The sequence below is a fragment of the Macrobrachium nipponense genome, chromosome 6 (genome assembly GCF_015104395.2).
Source record: "Macrobrachium nipponense isolate FS-2020 chromosome 6, ASM1510439v2, whole genome shotgun sequence".
Classification (NCBI taxonomy): domain Eukaryota; kingdom Metazoa; phylum Arthropoda; class Malacostraca; order Decapoda; family Palaemonidae; genus Macrobrachium; species Macrobrachium nipponense.
In genome coordinates this window covers 35958232-35979452 of record NC_061108.1, presented here as the reverse complement: position 1 = coordinate 35979452, position 21221 = coordinate 35958232, and the positions used below count along the sequence as shown (strand labels likewise).

Below are 21221 nucleotides of genomic sequence, written 5' to 3'. Positions count from 1 at the left end.
ATCCCCTACCACGCTTATTCCCCTGCAGTCCACCCAGTTAGCTATCGTTACATCCATGGATCTTGAGTAAACATTGTTTATAGTTAAATGGTTACATCACATAGTTTGGATGTGAGTAGTGTACTTCATTTGTGTGGACGTTCTGTCGACTCTGAATTTGAAATTAATGGCTCGACTCATGCTCACCAGATCAACCAAGTCAAAATGTATATTTCTTGTAACTAGGCCTAAGATTGACATAAGCCAATAGTAATAAACCGCTTTTCATTCGGAACTTTATCCATAACTAGTGAAAGAAAGTTATTGATTTCATTAGCCTACTAATTTACCAATCTAGTATCAGTGCATCAGCAAAATTAAAAAAAAAATGACGAAGTCTATCTTTAGACCTATCGTTAACCTACGTAGTTCAGAGAGGCAACCTGGACCAAGTGCGATCCCCTAAAGATTCCTCTTCCTCGTCCGAAATAAGTGACCCGGACTTTTTTGAGGTAAGAGACCTTAGGTAATCAGGTAGGGCACGCCGTCCTAACAGTACAGGCCTTCCAATTATTCTGTAAGGAAAATGTCCTTTCGCTATTTTCATTCCACTGTAGCAACATGCTAAATTCTAATGTACATCATCTTATGCAGAATTCTCTGGCTTCTCCGCCGATATAATTACCATGTATGAACACAGACTGTGTCTGTAGTTATTTATGTATATATGACTGTAAGGAAACAACTCGGCTGGCCTAGACCCAGTTTTCTCTCCCTTCGAGTCAGATAATACATAGGTAGCCTATCCGTCCGCAGCCTCCTTTATAACCTATGTTTACCTGTAATAATCATGAGTGTATTATTTTACAATAGTTCCAACTCACTGTAGTATAATTATAGTATTATAGATGCATTTGGCATAAAAAATAATAATTAAACATTGTCTATAAACATTTTTTATTTTTTGGGGAAATTCACCATATCCGAGATATGAATGGGGTAGTTTACAGTTTGTTGATCAGGCCACGCAACAATCTTTGCCCAGCCCATAATCCCTCCGCCAAGGTAAGTAGTTCTGTGACCCGGCCGTGCCCCGACTCTGTCAGCGATAGTTAGGTTAGGTCAGGTCAGGCCAAAACATGCTAGCTTTGAAAGTTTTACGATCTTGTTTGTATTCGTCCGCCAATTTTCTAGCAGATGATAGTCATGGCCAACTAAACTGTAGGCACTCCTATGATGTACAGTGATGCTCAAATCTCATGCAATATGACTCCATAGACTTTCGTTCAAAATTCACTAACTGGCAACCTAGCATGCTCCATATTTATCTATTGATTCAATGCGGAAACGCGATTATTGCATACAATATAGACATATGTTTCATAACAGTGAAATCTGTCATATATGTCAAAACTGTAAGAAATTGTCACATGTAGCAAATTTCAGAAAAAACTTTAGAAACATTTTGAAAACTTTCGTTCACACATCGCTGAAGCATTTGACCAAAATGAAGTCTTCATCAAGCATCAGTTCAAATGTTAAATAAAAAAGAAACGAAAAAAAATTGTCATAACATTAATAATGCTACCAAAGCTAACATAAAATTTGAACTAGTCTTATTTGATTGCTTTTACACCTCAATGCTGAAAAAAAAAAAAAAAATATATATATATATATATATATATATATATATATATATATATATATATATATATATATATATATATATATATATATATATATATATATATATATATATATATATATATATATATATATATATATATATATATATATATATATATATATATATATATATATATATATATATATATATATATATATATATACACACACACAAAAGTAGAATGCACCCACCGATATCAACGTGTGAGGGGAGCGTGTGTGACGTATCATTAGTGTCGGTGCAACAATAACCACCTGGTGTAACATAAGGAGGTCTACACTGAGTAGCGACAATGAAATTATCTTGAAAACGATTACTTTATGTGTTGGAGGAATATTTGGATTTTCATACATAATTAATTGTTATAATTATTAAATATTTAAAAAATTATTGCATACTAGTAAATATTCGCCTATGCAATTATTCTTTTGTCAAAGCCAAGATATTGTTCCTAGGCCTAGGTGTTAGATTTCTTTACTTTACAATTAACAGTCACATCTCTCTATTAACAATTTCTAGCCAAAAAGCAAATGAGGTTATCTACACATTCTCGTTCTTCAAGTGACCTTATGAAAGATACCTTATGAAAGAATAATTTTATACACCAAAAGCGAGGAGGACTTTTAAGAAAATAATATTTTAAACCAGTTGAAAAAAAAGTGTTCCATACACCTTGCTATTAATACTTATGATATTTCGATTAATAGTCATCTACATATAATCAAAATCATCATCTTTTATTCCTCAAAGAACAGGTAATCTCTACAAATAAAAACATTAGTAACATTACATCTTATAAGGCTTAGATTATTCTTTTAGGACTGTAAATCATTTTGCAACATATAGGCAGCTTAAACGCAGCCTAAAACTTCAACATTCAAAGAAAACTGGTTGTAATTCATATCCCTGTTGTATTCGTCAAAAAACAGATAATTTCTACAAATAACTTCATTAATAACAGATTATATCTCAGAAGGCTTAGATTATTGTTTTAGGCGTATAAAACATTTTGCAACATACAGGCAGCCCAAACACAGCCGAAAGCTTCAACATTCAAAGAAAACGTGTTTTAATTCATATTCCTACGTTTAAAATTTTGTATGACTGTTGAGCTTAATAGGTCTACTTTCATAATGCAGTAGACGTAGTTATGTTGACCAGTCCGAGGAGCATGTAAAGTGAGCTTTCATTGATGGCACAGCTAACCTTATCACACCGCACTTTGAACTTAGCAGCGTAAAAAAAGAAAATCAGTTCAAATTACACAGATTACAAATTATACCAATGCATAAAAGGGATCATATTTATATAACCATAAAGAAAATAGCGCTAGCTGTGAATTCACATGTATGACATTAGAAAAATAAGTATAACACTACTTGGCAACATCACGTCGAGTCTGAGAATCTGGACGATACAAAATAAATCATGTCGCATGAGATTTGAGCACCACTGTACATAATATTATAATCACCATCCTTGAAAAATTTCATAAGTGTTTTTGTTTACATTAACACGGACACAAGTTTATGCTCTAATATGAATTTGTTTTTGTTCAGAACTGCGTTGTGGTTCTGATGCGAGTTTTTTCACCTTAAAATTGCATTGTGGGTAGTTACGTATCAAGTCTAGGAGTCACGTGCCCTGGTGAAAATCTTACAGGTGTCAGACATTTTCTTTTGTCATTTGGTTCAAGTTTTTCAGAGTGAAGATATGTCGAGTCTGCGTTCGTCTGGTAACTGATTATTTTTGGCAAATTCATAATTTCTATGGAAATTAAACAAAATGTATTGATTTTTTAAGACAGCATGGATTGTTACCTGCTGAAGTACAATGTTTGAAGTGTAATAAACATTGTAAATTTAGAAAGGCTAATCATTTTCTGATAATACGACAAGACACTAGATGAACCACAACCATCTTGTTCTGGATATAAGCCCTCAAAACGTTTGTGTCCATCCATTTGAGGAAAATTTATAATTTTCTTTTAAATAATATTGTAACATTTTTTACCTCCTGTAACCCCTGAGGCTAGTGTGTGCATCGCATTATTACCTCATATTGTTACTCATTAGGGTCAAACAAGCAACAACATATAATGACTTCAGTCAATTACAGAAATTACTAATTACCAGATTCGTTTAAGAGAACTCAAGACCCTTTCTCTACATAAAGAATTCATTGCGTTGTGTTACAGAGACATGAAAGGACATACTATATTCTATTGTGCTTTGCCCCCAAATTATTACTTACGTACTAGTTTCATATGAAGTTCTTGCCGAGTTCGGATTACAATAGGCATGGGTAAACTACGATACCACTAATATATATTCAATTTTACCCAGTCACGGAATCCCACGCACAGATATGCATATCCCTAGTGATTTATCCCAGTCAAGGCAAATTAAATAATATATGATATGATACTCATCCAAACTTCGGTTGATTAATCCATCCACTTCATTAAATGCTGGGAAGGAACGACATGTTAATCGAAGTGAAATTCTATTCACTCTGATTAAGTTCTCTTGTTACCAAACCACTCTACCAATGTTGAGAAGCGACTGCCTCCGTTACCTTTGCTCACCTTTGTGGTGAAAATAATACGTTCGCTCTCTCACCCAAACCCACGACTTCGGCCTCGTTCGCTCACGAGAAAAACAACAAAACGAACGAAGCCACCAAACCAACACGAACCGAACGAAACTATCAAACAACTTACATCGCATTGTTAACCAATTATACAAACTATTCACAAGACAATATTCCTTGGTAAACAATGCTTATTACAATTAAATATAAATAAAACATTCATTTGTACACAAACCTGCACATTTCCACTTAACGCCATGTAATATAAAGGAACATTTTCCATATACAACATGAACACAGATATTCAATAAAAATTGATTTTCCATGTCGTTATTGTAAGTAATGACATATTCCCCGCCACCAAAAGTTATAATATACTAGTATTTACAACAGTCCCTTTTGAATAAAATCTTTTCTAGTTTCTGCAGCCACCCGAGCAGCCTTCCTGGATGGTCGGGTACTCACTTCAGGAATTTTGGCAGGATCAGGAGTCTCAACTTCTTGCCACAACTCTAACGGGTACAATTTCACAATGGGACGCATGATCTGGCCATGGGAGGTTTTGAGGGTAGCTACTCTAACTACATTGTCAGACCCCACATGCACCTGAATCACCTGACCCAACTTCCATTTGTTTCTTGGCCCTTCATCATGTACAAGGACGACATCTATTTTGGGCCAAGAATTATGTTGGACTCAATTCGATGAGTCTCTCTTAAAGAAATCAAATGTTCATGCTCCCATCTTTTCCATAATTGATCACACAATTTGGATATGTAAAGGAATCTCTTTTCTACATTTTCAGTTTTACTACACAATGGATCTTCAGGTACCTCCTCCCAATTAATTGTTTCCTTGGGAAAGGATCTTAATTTTCTGCCCAAGATCAGGTGATTAGGTGTTAAAATCTCCTTCTGATCAAGGTCCCCCAATGTGTAGCTTAGTGGCCTGTCATTTATGATAGATTCCAATTCACCCAAAATGCAGGATAATTCATCATAACTGAGAAGAGCTCGACCAACTACCTTCTTCATACAGGTCTTCAATAGTCCGATCAATCTCTCCCAGATTGCACCAAACCAAGGTGCTCTAGCTGGTATAAATTTCCACTTACACTCGATGTTCTCCAGATGGTTATGAAAAAGGGGGCTATCTGCCATCGTTTTCAGATATTTAGATGCCATGAGGAATGAGTCAGCGGACTGATTTCTGACTACTTCCAGATGTATACCCCTAGTGATCGGGCATATGAATAGTATGACATACACCTTCTCCGGATTTTGCTTCCCTTCTTTTATCCATAAAGCCCCGGTGTAATCCATCCCCGTAACGCTAAAAGGTTGTTTCCGTTGTACCCGGAATTCCGGCAATGGGGGTATTATATTAGTTCTATATGGTTTTCCTTGAACTTTCTTACAGATCACACAATGATGTAACACGCTCTTGACTAGTTGTCGCAGCTGTGGAATCCAGAACTCCTGTCTTACACTAGCTACAGTAGCATTCACCCCCATGTGTGCTTGCATCACATGATGTCGTCTTATTATTAACTTACTCAGACAACATTTGGCAGTAAAGTAGGAAATTTGACTTCTTCAGGCAGTGTCGCGTGTTCCAACCTGCCTCTACATCTCATTACATTATTATCCAAAAACAAATTCAACTGGTGAATTAATGTCAATTTTGGGTTTGTTTCCTCCCTCTTCAGGGCTTTATATTCTTCTGGAAAGTACTCCCTCTGCACGAGAACAATTGTTTTGACCTTTCCTTCTTGCAACTCTTCCAGAGTCAAACCACCAGTTTTTCTGTCATTGGTTGATAGTTTGCAATTCTTTATAAATCGCATTATCCAAGCTATGGTCTTAAAGACCTTGTCAGCTCTGCTGAATCTTTCCCAATCCAGCAGGCGTGTTGCATCTATGTCCCCTACAACATTGACCACAATGTCCTGTTCACTCTGCATATGTGTACACCCCACCCATGACCTATCAATTGGCAGTGTGTGAATTTTTAACCAAGGGGATCCCTCCCTCCAAAAGGAGTTTTTGCTAACACTTTAGTCCTCTTTCCCCGTGTCAACCAATCACTTGGATTTTCAGATGAGGGTACGTAAGACAGGACTGACCCCGGAATCAAAGAGTTAATCTCAATTACTCTGTTTCTCACAAACACAGGCAGAACATTACTGGACACAATCCAGCTAAGGGCGACTTTACTGTCTGACCAGACATATAATTGTTTAAACTCCTCATCAAAGGAGTCAATAATAGATTTGGTCATTCTTGCTCCTAGCAACAATGCCATTAGTTCCAATTTCGGAATTGTCAATTCCTTGATGGGCGCCACTCAACCCTTTGCCATGATTATATTAGAGCTTTCACCATTTGCTCTATAGGCCACACAACCATATGAAGTTTCACTAGCATCGCAGAATATGTGCAAGGTATCACCAGTTCCCAGGCTAGCACTCCTAAGAAAAGATATTTTAAAACACTTCTCTAAGTCCTTGCATAATTCACTCCATTCCTCTTGTAGCGGGTTGGAGAGTTGTTCGTCCCAATCCAGATGTTGCTTCCACAATTTCTGCAAAAATATCCTTGCTTTCATAGTAACAGGGAGAAGCAATCCCAATGGATCGTATATTTGGGCAATGGTACTGAGAATCTCTCTCTTTGTTTGACTCATCTATAATGAGTTGGATTGATAGTTAAGACGTCTTTAATTATATCCCAATTCAATCCCAATACTTTATGAATTTGTTTTTGTTTGGCTTCAATTTGATAAGCAGCAGCAATAGTTTGTATAGACTCGCTATTGCTAACCCACTCCTTCAAATATAAGTGAGCCTGAGCAAAAATTTTGTTGGCATTAAAGTATCAATCCATTAACTCAGATTCACAATTAGCCGTAAATTGCAAATTATCTACATACAAACCTCTCTTCAATCTTTCCATTACATCCACTGTATTGGACCGGGGTAACCACGAGACCACAGTGGACAAGTGATGCTTGATGGTTGCATTTAGAAGAAAAAGTGAACATGTAGCTCCAAATAATACTACTCTAAATCTGTATACTATTAATTTACTATTGGGATCTGTTGGATTTTCCAACCATAAAAAACGTGTATAATTGCGATCTTCTTCACGCAACTGTACCATTAAAAATGCCTTCTCAATATCACCAATACAAGCAAAGGTGTTAGTTCTAAATTGCAGCAGGACTCTGAGTAGATCAGCCGTTACGTGTGGTCCAGTCCATAGACAATCATTCAGACTTAATCCATTTTACCTTGTTGTTTTGATGAGCAATCAAACACTATTCTTATTGGAGTAATGGCATTGTCTTTAAGCACTCCATGATGTGCCAAGTAATGACAATCCACATCAGATTTATTATAGATCACCTTCTCAATGAATCCTCTATCTTCTTGCTCTTGCAAGATTTTCTGATAATGATCCAAGTAATCCACATCCTTCTGAAACTTGATGCTCTGCTGTCGAAGTCTGCTCATGGCTAAACCAAAATTTGTCACCAATCTGAATCTATTGGTTCTCCACAGCAACGCCACAACATACTTTTTATCAATTTCAGAATAGGTTATAGTGCTCTCAAAGTCCTTTAAGACCCTCTGGTCTTGGTCTCGCAACTCACTGCAATCTATTCCCAATCTGTCCAAACTCCACAATGCGTCCAGATCAGTCTTGGGATTTTCGTTATGAGTAGCTTCAATTTCTTCAGTTTGTACAGCTAGCTTCAAAATTGTCACATGAGTCTCCCTAGTGGGGGGAGCACTACATGTGCCTGTCACCACATAACTGAATATGGTCGGCAGGAATATTAAATTTCTAACCCTTTTGAACCCTGGATGCAAAATATTGTAAACATTATCAACCCCTATTAACAATTCAATAGTTGATTAATTCTCAACAGGCAAATCAAAATCTTTATCAGCCAAGCTAATCTTAGTTTTACATAACGACTTCAAACTTCTCTTAACGTCGAATTTCTTTGCATATTCTGGCAGCTCATCCACCACTATGCAGTCCATTATTATCAACTTATCTTTATGTGGTATGGCAACGCTTATCATCTCGTATTCATGAACAGGTTTACTAGTTAGATAACCTCTCAAGGCTATCTTTTCAACTCCTTTGGACCTATATTGCAGTCTCTCTAGAGCTGATCTTTTAATGAATGTTCTCTCAGCACAAGTATCCAACAGCCCTCTAAGTCATACCATGTGACCTTTCTTCCCTTTCAGGGGAATTGTTGCTGTTGGTAATATGGATTGCTTACCTGACTTATTTGGTTTGTCCTGCTCATTTACTGATAGCGTTCCCACTTGTACACCACTGTTTATTTTTGCTTGCTTTCTTGTTGGTCTTATCACAAGATGCGATGATGTCTCGTCTTACAACCATTATTGCAACTTGGTTTGTCACAGTCCACTCTAAAATGCTTTTTAGAAGCGCACACAAAACATAACTGTAAAGCTCTGGTGCGATTCAACCTTTCATCTCTGGTTGCGTAAGTTTTGCACTGTGTCCACCAATGTTCTTTATCACAAAGAGCACATCTTGTGGATTGCTGATAACTGGATTTATTCACATTTCCCTTGATTTTTTGTCTAACAGCTTGGGATTGATTTACTGTGAATGTAGATATTGACGACAGTTTTTCAGTTTTATTCACATCAGTTGAAACAAAAGTTCTTAGATTACGAATTTCCCCTTCTAGGTATTTCTTAAAGGTGTCTAATACCAACCAATCGTCTCCACACCTACGCTTCACAGTCTCAATGATGCTTTGAGGCAATTTGGTATAGAGCAAAATAGTATAAAAGCTCATTTAATTCCAGCTTTCACTTTCAAGCAATCTTGTTGAGCATTCAAAATCAGCTCTGAAAGTTTGCAATGATTCAGAATTGGCCGCAGGAAGACTCCATTTCTAGCAATCTTCTCGCCAGCCAAGAACATGCTTAATCTCATCTCTCTTTCCATAAGTAGATAGGAGAAGAGCTACAGCTTGTGGATAATTGGCGGCCTCAAATTTAAATCCCGAGATTAATTTCGAAGCTTCTCCTGTGAGCAAACTTCGTAAATATGAAAACTTCTGAATTGGTTCCAAGTCTTTCCGCTGGTGTACTGACACATGGTATAGTTCCCAGAAGGAATTCCATTCTAATATATCTCCAGAGTAATGCGGAAGATCCAGTTTGGGCAATCTAATACTGGCTGTAGGTAGTGGCGGTGGTTGCGTTAGCTGATTTAGTAACTTAAAATTGTTAGTAATAGAGCTATTGAGTTTGCCGATATGTGTACAGATGTCTCTTGCATATTCAGCTTGATTTATCATTTCATCAGACATTTCTTCTTCTTTAACTGAATCCAAAATTAGTTCATCCAAAACAAGAACTTTGTTCAAATTATCTAAAATAGAATCCCTAAGGGCAGTTATAGCATCAATATCAGTTGAATCGATCACTTCGGTCATCTTCCCAATAAAACGTGTGATAACGGATTTATAACCGCCACGTCTACGTATCAACGACTCCATTGTGACAAGACCAAACTCAGAAAATACAAATACAATATAATATATTCAAATTTTCAATAATTAATAAATATGCATCCAACTATAATAACTGGGTTCAAAAGTTAAATTAGCAAATTTTCACAAAGGTGACTCATCACCCAATAATTTTCTCCCAAATTAAACAATCAATGAAAAGGAGAAATTTTATTATACGTGCGTAGTGGAATGTGCAGGCCCTGTCCCATACTTAACCCAGCCCTAAATCTGAAGGGGAAGGTCGGGGTAACCAAGATCCTACTCACCTTCCACCACCCTTTACTTTTCACATATTTGTTTGACTCAACGCAAATATGTTGAGCCAACGCTCTGTAACTTTTATGATGAAAATTAATCCCATCTCTTGCCAAATCACATTCTGATAATAAAGTAGGGATCACCCTAACTCTTGTATCTCGCTTTAATTTTTTGTTTAAATAGTTTTTTCTTTTTTGATAGTTTTTGGCAGAGGTTCTAGATGGTTTTTTACGTATTTCTATTAACATAACAAAAACCTCTGAATTATTGACTGTACATAGACTTTCTACCAATCCTAGTGAATACTATTCACCAGGTTAGGGTTATCTCCTGGACTACATCTATGTCATTGCTACCTATTGAAACAAGATAGTGATACTAGGCCCATAGGTAGTAAGTTCGGTTATCAGGCCAGGTGTCATAAGGTTGGTTGTAACAGCCCCTCCGGTCTACCAAATGTCTTATATTCTAAGGGTTCCGTAAAAGTGCCCACGAATTTCTACCACTATGAAAACAATTCTCCATATGGGTGACATGAGAATGTCCCACAATAGCTACTTTACGATTCATTATTAAATTATTAAACGAGAAATAATATTCTAACAAGGGAAAATAACAAAATCAAATTTAAGGCTTAAGGCAAGCAGGACAAGGCCTTACTAATTTAATTAAACTTCATATTCAAAACTGTTTTAATCAAGCCTGAATACCCTCTTACCTACAAATGGCGCAAAAAAAATTAAATTTAATGTTTCTTACGGCACCTCACAAAGAGAAAAGGAGACGGGTTAACCACGTCTGGTTATGTAGGCAGGATACCGCATACTAATTTAAAGAAACATGCAAAAACAAAAGGAGACAACAAGGTTAGGGAGGGCAGGCTTATCCAGCAAAACATCAACACAACATAGTTAATAACAAGAAAACCATGCGTAAATGTCCTATAGAATCACCAGCGATACTAATTGTACACATGTGACTAAACCCAAGAATATTATATGATCGGCGTTCAAAACTGAGAAATTATAGAAAAATCTCACAAAATTTCACATAAACCTGGTTAACACGGCAATATTCTGCGGACTTATACTAAAGATTCACCAAACTGGCTTACGACATCATATACACCGCGGACAAGTACTACAAACTTTTACCAACTTGGCTCACAACACCAAATACTATACTGCCGACATAACCTTGTCACGGCACCAAATATTGTTACTCATTAGGGTCAAACAAGCAACAACATATAATGACTTCAGTCAGTTACAGAAATTACTAATTACCAGATTCGTTTAAGAGAACTCAAGACCCTTTCTCTACATAAAGAATTCATTGCGTTGTGTTACAGAGACATGAAAGGACATACTATATTCTATTGTGCTTTGCCCCCAAATTATTACTTACGTACTAGTTTCATATGAAGTTCTTGCCGAGTTCGGATTACAATAGGCATGGGTAAACTACGATACCACTAATATATATTCAATTTTACCCAGTCACGGAATCCCACGCACAGATATGCATATCCCTAGTGATTTATCCCAGTCAAGGCAAATTAAATAATATATGATATGATACTCATCCAAACTTCGGTTGATTAATCCATCCACTTCATTAAATGCTGGGAAGGAACGACATGTTAATCGAAGTGAAATTCTATTCACTCTGATTAAGTTCTCTTGTTACCAAACCACTCTACCAATGTTGAGAAGCGACTGCCTCCGTTACCTTTGCTCACCTTTGTGGTGAAAATAATACGTTCGCTCTCTCACCCAAACCCACGACTTCGGCCTCGTTCGCTCACGAGAAAAACAACAAAACGAACGAAGCACCAACCAACACGAACCGAACGAAACTATCAAACAACTTACATCGCATTGTTAACCAATTATACAAACTATTCACAAGACAATATTCCTTGGTAAACAATGCTTATTACAATTAAATATAAATAAAACATTCATTTGTCACAAACCTGCACATTTCCACTTAACGCCATGTAATATAAAGGAACATTTTCCATATACAACATGAACACAGATATTCAATAAAAATTGATTTTCCATGTCGTTATTGTAAGTAATGACATATTCCCCGCCACCAAAAGTTATAATATACTAGTATTTACAACAGTCCCTTTTGAATAAAATCTTTTCTAGTTTCTGCAGCCACCCGAGCAGCCTTCCTGGATGGTCGGGTACTCACTTCACGAATTTTGGCAGGATCAGGAGTCTCAACTTCTTGCCACAACTCTAACGGGTACAATTTCACAATGGGACGCATGATCTGGCCATGGGAAGTTTTGAGGGTAGCTACTCTAACTACATTGTCAGACCCCACATGCACCTGAATCAACCTGACCCAACTTCCATTTGTTCTTGGCCCCACCTTCATCATGTACAAGGACGACATCTATTTGGGCCAAGAATTATGTTGGACTCAATTCGATGAGTCTCTCTTTAAAGAAATCAAATGGTGCATGCTCCCATCTTTTCCATAATTGATCACACAATTTGGATATGTAAAGGAATCTCTTTTCTACATTTTCAGTTTTACTACACAATGGATCTTCAGGTACCTCCTCCCAATTAATTGTTTCCTTGGGAAAGGATCTTAATTTTTCTGCCCAAGATCAGGTGATTAGGTGTTAAAATCTCCTTCTGATCAAGGTCCCCAATGGTAGCTTAGTGGCCTGTCATTTATGATAGATTCCAATTCACCCAAAATGCAGGATAATTCATCATAACTGAGAAGAGCTCGACCAACTACCTTCTTCATACAGGTCTTCAATAGTCCGATCAATCTCTCCCAGATTGCACCAAACCAAGGTGCTCTAGCTGTATAAATTTCCACTTACACTCGATGTTCTCCAGATGGTTATGAAAAAGGGGGCTATCTGCCATCGTTTTCAGATATTTAGATGCCATGAGGAATGAGTCAGCGGACTGATTTCTGACTACTTCCAGATGTATACCCCTAGTGATCGGGCATATGAATAGTATGACATACACCTTCTCCGGATTTTGCTTCCCTTCTTTTATCCATAAAGCCCCGGTGTAATCCATCCCCGTAACGCTAAAAGGTTGTTTCCGTTGTACCCGGAATTCTGGCAATGGGGAGTATTATATTAGTTCTATATGGTTTTCCTTGAACTTTCTTACAGATCACACAATGATGTAACACGCTCTTGACTAGTTGTCGCAGCGTGGAATCCAGAACTCCTGTCTTACACTAGCTACAGTAGCATTCACCCCCATGTGTGCTTGCATCACATGATGTCGTCTTATTATTAACTTACTCAGAACACAACCCTTTGGCAGTAAAGTAGGAAATTTGACTTCTTCAGGCAGTGTCGCGTGTTCCAACCTGCCTCTACATCTCATTACATTATTATCCAAAAACAAATTCAACTGGTGAATTATGTCAATTTTGGTTTGTTTCCTCCCTCTTCAGGGCTTTATATTCTTCTGGAAAGTACTCCCTCTGCACGAGAACAATTGTTTTGACCTTTCCTTCTTGCAACTCTTCCAGAGTCAAACCACCAGTTTTTCTGTCATTGGTTGATAGTTTGCAATTCTTTATAAATCGCATTATCCAAGCTATGGTCTTAAAGACCTTGTCAGCTCTGCTGAATCTTTCCCAATCCAGCAGGCGTGTTGCATCTATGTCCCCTACAACATTGACCACAATGTCCTGTTCACTCTGCATATGTGTACACCCCACCCATGACCTATCAATTGGCAGTGTGTGAATTTTTAACCAAGGGGATCCCTCCCTCCAAAAGGAGTTTTTTGTTTTTGCTAACACTTTAGTCCTCTTTCCCCGTGTCAACCATCACTTGGATTTTCAGATGAGGGTTAACGTAAGACAGGACTGACCCCGGAATCAAAGAGTTAATCTCAATTACTCTGTTTCTCACAAACACAGGCAGAACATTACTGGACACAATCCAGCTAAGGGCGACTTTACTGTCTGACCAGACATATAATTGTTTAAACTCCTCATCAAAGGAGTCAATAATAGATTTGGTCATTCTTGCTCCTAGCAACAATGCCATTAGTTCCAATTTCGGAATTGTCAATTCCTTGATGGGCGCCACTCAACCCTTTGCCATGATTATATTAGAGCTTTCACCATTTGCTCTATAGGCCACACAACCATATGAAGTTTCACTAGCATCGCAGAATATGTGCAAGGTATCACCAGTTCCCAGGCTAGCACTCCTAAGAAAAGATATTTTAAAACACTTCTCTAAGTCCTTGCATAATTCACTCCATTCCTCTTGTAGCGGGTTGGAGAGTTGTTCGTCCCAATCCAGATGTTGCTTCCACAATTTCTGCAAAAATATCCTTGCTTTCATAGTAACAGGGAGAAGCAATCCCAATGGATCGTATATTTGGGCAATGGTACTGAGAATCTCTCTCTTTGTTTGACTCAATCTATTAATATGAGTTGGATTGATAGTTAAGACGTCTTTAATTATATCCCAATTCAATCCCAATACTTTATGAATTTGTTTTTGTTTGGCTTCAATTTGATAAGCAGCAGCAATAGTTTGTATAGACTCGCTATTGCTAACCCACTCCTTCAAATATAAGTGAGCCTGAGCAAAAATTTTGTTGGCATTAAAGTATCAATCCATTAACTCAGATTCACAATTAGCCGTAAATTGCAAATTATCTACATACAAACCTCTCTTCAATCTTTCCATTACATCCACTGTATTGGACCGGGGTAACCACGAGACCACAGTGGACAAGTGATGCTTGATGGTTGCATTTAGAAGAAAAAGTGAACATGTAGCTCCAAATAATACTACTCTAAATCTGTATACTATTAATTTACTATTGGGATCTGTTGGATTTTCCAACCATAAAAAACGTGTATAATTGCGATCTTCTTCACGCAACTGTACCATTAAAAATGCCTTCTCAATATCACCAATACAAGCAAAGGTGTTAGTTCTAAATTGCAGCAGGACTCTGAGTAGATCAGCCGTTACGTGTGGTCCAGTCCATAGACAATCATTCAGACTTAATCCATTTTTACCTTGTTTTGATGAGCAATCAAACACTATTCTTATTGGAGTAATGGCATTGTCTTTAAGCACTCCATGATGTGCCAAGTAATGACAATCCACATCAGATTTATTATAGATCACCTTCTCAATGAATCCTCTATCTTCTTGCTCTTGCAAGATTTTCTGATAATGATCCAAGTAATCCACATCCTTCTGAAACTTGATGCTCTGCTGTCGAAGTCTGCTCATGGCTAAACCAAAATTTGTCACCAATCTGAATCTATTGGTTCTCCACAGCAACGCCACAACATACTTTTTATCAATTTCAGAATAGGTTATAGTGCTCTCAAAGTCCTTTAAGACCCTCTGGTCTTGGTCTCGCAACTCACTGCAATCTATTCCCAATCTGTCCAAACTCCACAATGCGTCCAGATCAGTCTTGGGATTTTCGTTATGAGTAGCTTCAATTTCTTCAGTTTGTACAGCTAGCTTCAAAATTGTCACATGAGTCTCCCTAGTGGGGGGAGCACTACATGTGCCTGTCACCACATAACTGAATATGGTCGGCAGGAATATTAAATTTCTAACCCTTTTGAACCCTGGATGCAAAATATTGTAAACATTATCAACCCCTATTAACAATTCAATAGTTGATTAATTCTCAACAGGCAAATCAAAATCTTTATCAGCCAAGCTAATCTTAGTTTTACATAACGACTTCAAACTTCTCTTAACGTCGAATTTCTTTGCATATTCTGGCAGCTCATCCACCACTATGCAGTCCATTATTATCAACTTATCTTTATGTGGTATGGCAACGCTTATCATCTCGTATTCATGAACAGGTTTACTAGTTAGATAACCTCTCAAGGCTATCTTTTCAACTCCTTTGGACCTATATTGCAGTCTCTCTAGAGCTGATCTTTTAATGAATGTTCTCTCAGCACAAGTATCCAACAGCCCTCTAAGTCATACCATGTGACCTTTCTTCCCTTTCAGGGGAATTGTTGCTGTTGGTAATATGGATTGCTTACCTGACTTATTTGGTTTGTCCTGCTCATTTACTGATAGCGTTCCCACTTGTACACCACTGTTTATTTTTGCTTTGCTTTCTTGTTTGGTCTTTATCACACAAGATGCGATGATGTCTCGTCTTACAACCATTATTGCAACTTGGTTTGTCACAGTCCACTCTAAAATGCTTTTTAGAAGCGCACACAAAACATAACTGTAAAGCTCTGGTGCGATTCAACCTTTCATCTCTGGTTGCGTAAGTTTTGCACTGTGTCCACCAATGTTCTTTATCACAAAGAGCACATCTTGTGGATTGCTGATAACTGGATTTATTCACATTTCCCTTGATTTTTTGTCTAACAGCTTGGGATTGATTTACTGTGAATGTAGATATTGACGACAGTTTTTCAGTTTTATTCACATCAGTTGAAACAAAAGTTCTTAGATTACGAATTTCCCCTTCTAGGTATTTCTTAAAGGTGTCTAATACCAACCAATCGTCTCCACACCTACGCTTCACAGTCTCAATGATGCTTTGAGGCAATTTGGTATAGAGCAAAATAGTATAAAGCTCATTTAATTCCAGCTTTTCACTTTCAAGCAATCTTGTTGAGCATTCAAAATCAGCTCTGAAAGTTTGCAATGATTCAGAATTGGCCGCAGGAGACTCCATTTCTAGCAATCTTCTCGCCAGAACATGCTTAATCTCATCTCTCTTTCCATAAGTAGATAGGAGAAGAGCTACAGCTTGTGGATAATTGGCGGCCTCAAATTTAAATCCCGAGATTAATTTCGAAGCTTCTCCTGTGAGCAAACTTCGTAAATATGAAAACTTCTGAATTGGTTCCAAGTCTTTCCGCTGGTGTACTGACACATGGTATAGTTCCCAGAAGGAATTCCATTCTAATATATCTCCAGAGTAATGCGGAAGATCCAGTTTGGGCAATCTAATACTGGCTGTAGGTAGTGGCGGTGGTTGCGTTAGCTGATTTAGTAACTTAAAATTGTTAGTAATAGAGCTATTGAGTTTGCCGATATGTGTACAGATGTCTCTTGCATATTCAGCTTGATTTATCATTTCATCAGACATTTCTTCTTCTTTAACTGAATCCAAAATTAGTTCATCCAAAACAAGAACTTTGTTCAAATTATCTAAAATAGAATCCCTAAGGGCAGTTATAGCATCAATATCAGTTGAATCGATCACTTCGGTCATCTTCCCAATAAAACGTGTGATAACGGATTTATAACCGCCACGTCTACGTATCAACGACTCCATTGTGACAAGACCAAACTCAGAAAATACAAATACAATATAATATATTCAAATTTTCAATAATTAATAAATATGCATCCAACTATAATAACTGGGTTCAAAAGTTAAATTAGCAAATTTTCACAAAGGTGACTCATCACCCAATAATTTTCTCCCAAATTAAACAATCAATGAAAAGGAGAAATTTTATTATACGTGCGTAGTGGAATGTGCAGGCCCTGTCCCATACTTAACCCAGCCCTAAATCTGAAGGGGAAGGTCGGGGTAACCAAGATCCTACTCACCTTCCACCACCCTTTACTTTTCACATATTTGTTTGACTCAACGCAAATATGTTGAGCCAACGCTCTGTAACTTTTATGATGAAAATTAATCCCATCTCTTGCCAAATCACATTCTGATAATAAAGTAGGGATCACCCTAACTCTTGTATCTCGCTTTAATTTTTTGTTTAAATAGTTTTTTCTTTTTTGATAGTTTTTGGCAGAGGTTCTAGATGGTTTTTTACGTATTTCTATTAACATAACAAAAACCTCTGAATTATTGACTGTACATAGACTTTCTACCAATCCTAGTGAATACTATTCACCAGGTTAGGGTTATCTCCTGGTACATCTATGTCATTGCTACCTATGAACAAGATAGTGATACTAGGCCCATAGGTAGTAAGTTCGGTTATCAGGCCAGGTGTCATAAGGTTGGTTGTAACAGCCCCTGGTCTACCAAATGTCTTATATTCTAAGGGTTCCAATAATGCCGATCTACCACTATGAAAACAATTCTCCATATGGGTGACATGAGAATGTCCCACAATAGCTACTTTACGATTCATTATTAAATTATTAAACGAGAAATAATATTCTAACAAGGGAAAATAACAAAATCAAATTTAAGGCTTAAGGCAAGCAGGACAAGGCCTTACTAATTTAATTAAACTTCATATTCAAAACTGTTTTAATCAAGCCTGAATACCCTCTTACCTACAAATGGCGCAAAAAAAATTAAATTTAATGTTTCTTACGGCACCTCACAAAGAGAAAAGGAGACGGGTTAACCACGTCTGGTTATGTAGGCAGGATACCGCATACTAATTTAAAGAAACATGCAAAAACAAAAGGAGACAACAAGGTTAGGGAGGGCAGGCTTATCCAGCAAAACATCAACACAACATAGTTAATAACAAGAAAACCATGCGTAAATGTCCTATAGAATCACCAGCGATACTAATTGTACAACATGTGACTAAACCAAAGAATTATTATATGATCGGCGTTCAAAACTGAGAAATTATAGAAAAATCTCACAAATTTCACATAAACCTGGTTAACACGGCAACATATTTCTGCGGACTTATACTAAAGATTCACCAAACTGGCTTACGACATCATATACACCGCGGACAAGTACTACAAACTTTTACCAACTTGGCTCACAACACCAAATACTATACTGCCGACATAACCTTGTCACGGCACCAAATATTGTTACTCATTAGGGTCAAACAAGCAACAACATATAATGACTTCAGTCAGTTACAGAAATTACTAATTACCAGATTCGTTTAAGAGAACTCAAGACCCTTTCTCTACATAAAGAATTCATTGCGTTGTGTTACAGAGACATGAAAGGACATACTATATTCTATTGTGCTTTGCCCCCAAATTATTACTTACGTACTAGTTTCATATGAAGTTCTTGCCGAGTTCGGATTACAATAGGCACGGGTAAACCCCGATACCACTAATATATATTCAATTTTACCCAGTCACAGAATCCCACGCACAGATATGCATATCCCTAGTGATTTATCCCAGTCAAGGCAAATTAAATAATATATGATATGATACTCATCCAAACTTCGGTTGATTAATCCATCCACTTCATTAAATGCTGGGAAGGAACGACATGTTAATCGAAGTGAAATACTATTCACTCTGTTTAAGTCACCAAACAAACACGAACCAAACAAAACTATCAAACAACTTACATCGCATTGTTAACCAATTATACAAACTATCACAAGACAATATTCCTTGGTAACAATGCTTATTACAATTAAATATATATAAAACATTCATTTGTACACAAACCTGCACATTTCCACTTAACGCCATGTAATATAAAGGAACATTTTCCATATACAACATGAACACAGATATTCAATAAAAATTGATTTTCCATGTCATTATTGTAAGTAACAACACCTCATGCCAATACATACGAGCTTGCCAAGAATCTTTAAAATTGCAAAATTGCAGATAAGGCAGGACGTGCCATTCCACCACCTTACAGTGTGTGGATGTTAGGCTCCAGTACACTAGGCTACGTTGCCTTGGTATGGCTTGATAGGTATACTATGATTGTTTGACCCCACTCAAAGCCGCATTCCCAAAGGGTCCTTAACCTTGTTGAATGTAGTAAGGGTGTGTGATAACTCAAAAACAATTCATTTCCCCAATATATTACCATCATAAGCCTTCAAAACACATTAAAACACACATGAAAATACATAATTACTTTAGGAAAAAGGAGTTGGAACTGTAATTCTAAGCCCGCATTCTGCGGTAAAGTAAACTATGGCGGTTGACGTTTTCCTATGTTATTTTACTTACTGAAAAAGAATTTAAAGTAATAAAACCGTAATTTACCTTTGAAGACTACATGACAGTACAATGGGTGTGACGCACCGACGTTCAGAGTTGAAAGATGAATAACAGAATAGTTACAGTCAACTGGCTAAATATTACCTTAACTCTTGTAAAGTAAGTAAATTAACAAGGAAAATGTCAACTGCCATAGTCTACTTCGACTGAACAGTCTTCGAAGTTTTTGTTCGGGGCCCAGAAACGTAAACAAACTGCTATATTTGAATTCTGGTAGGGGATGTGGGATACATAACCACCAGGGAGCCATTTGTCCTAGTAAGGGGAGGATGGGGTGGGGTTCTGGGAGAGGAAGGCATAGGTACAAGTTGGTAACGTTTCCTGACCGGGGGGTGTACCCCCGTTAAAGAGAGGTAATCTTAGAAGAGTAACATATAGGTTATGATGCTAACCTAACCTAAGCTAGTAGAACATGTTACCTGACCGGTTATCCCCCTTAAAGGAAGGCAACCTGAAACAAAAGCTCCCCTGTAACATAGCGTATGCGCAGTAGGATTGGCGCATGCATAGTAGGATTCGGTGTCATAATAGCAGTAGTAATAGGGGGATTTTTTTGCTATGTAACGGTGTTAGGAAATAACAGGAGTCTGTCTATAAATATGTAGGGACAATTAGAAAGGAAAATCCACTGGTAGAAATATATATAGAGTGAGGGTAGAGTAATGAAAGATTCTACCAGGAGAGGTAGAAAAGGGAGTAGATGTGTGGCAGTATCAGACTGCAGAAATAGCAGTTTCGGAAATGAGACTAAACACAGGCTGCAGTTTGCCAAAACAGTAAATTGCAAACTCCAGTGGAAAATCTGAACTTTGACACCTTCAGTGGATGGTTACCGTAGATTAACAGAACCAATAAGACTAATCTAGGGGTGGCACCGGAAGTAAGGAAAGCCACTCAAGAAGTAGTAGGATGTGTGTTAGTAGAAGTTAAGGAGGAGCTTAACTGTATGAGTTAGCTTCAGTTAGGATCTAAGCCTTATACGGGGAGGCTATGTCCATTCTCCCTCTGTTCCTTGTGTAGTGTTGTGTAAAACTTTTGAACTGTGAATTAGAATATAAGCAAGATTAATTAAGTGGTGTTTAACTTGCCCAGAATCAAAGGATCAGTATCCATGCCAAAGCCTCCTGAGAGACATGGAAACGAAAAGAAATTAAT

At 37.3% G+C, this 21221-nt stretch overlaps 1 protein-coding gene across 1 annotated transcript in view; it reads left to right on the top strand.

Moving 5' to 3' along the window:
- Positions 1 to 355: 355 nt before the first annotated feature.
- The window catches only part of LOC135216491 (glutamate receptor ionotropic, kainate 2-like), a 165139-nt gene continuing 144273 nt past the window's right edge, over positions 356 to 21221 (top strand). The window contains exon 1 of the mRNA XM_064251862.1: positions 356 to 491. The gene's annotated coding sequence lies outside the window, so the exon portion shown is untranslated. The remainder of the gene's footprint in view (positions 492 to 21221) is intronic.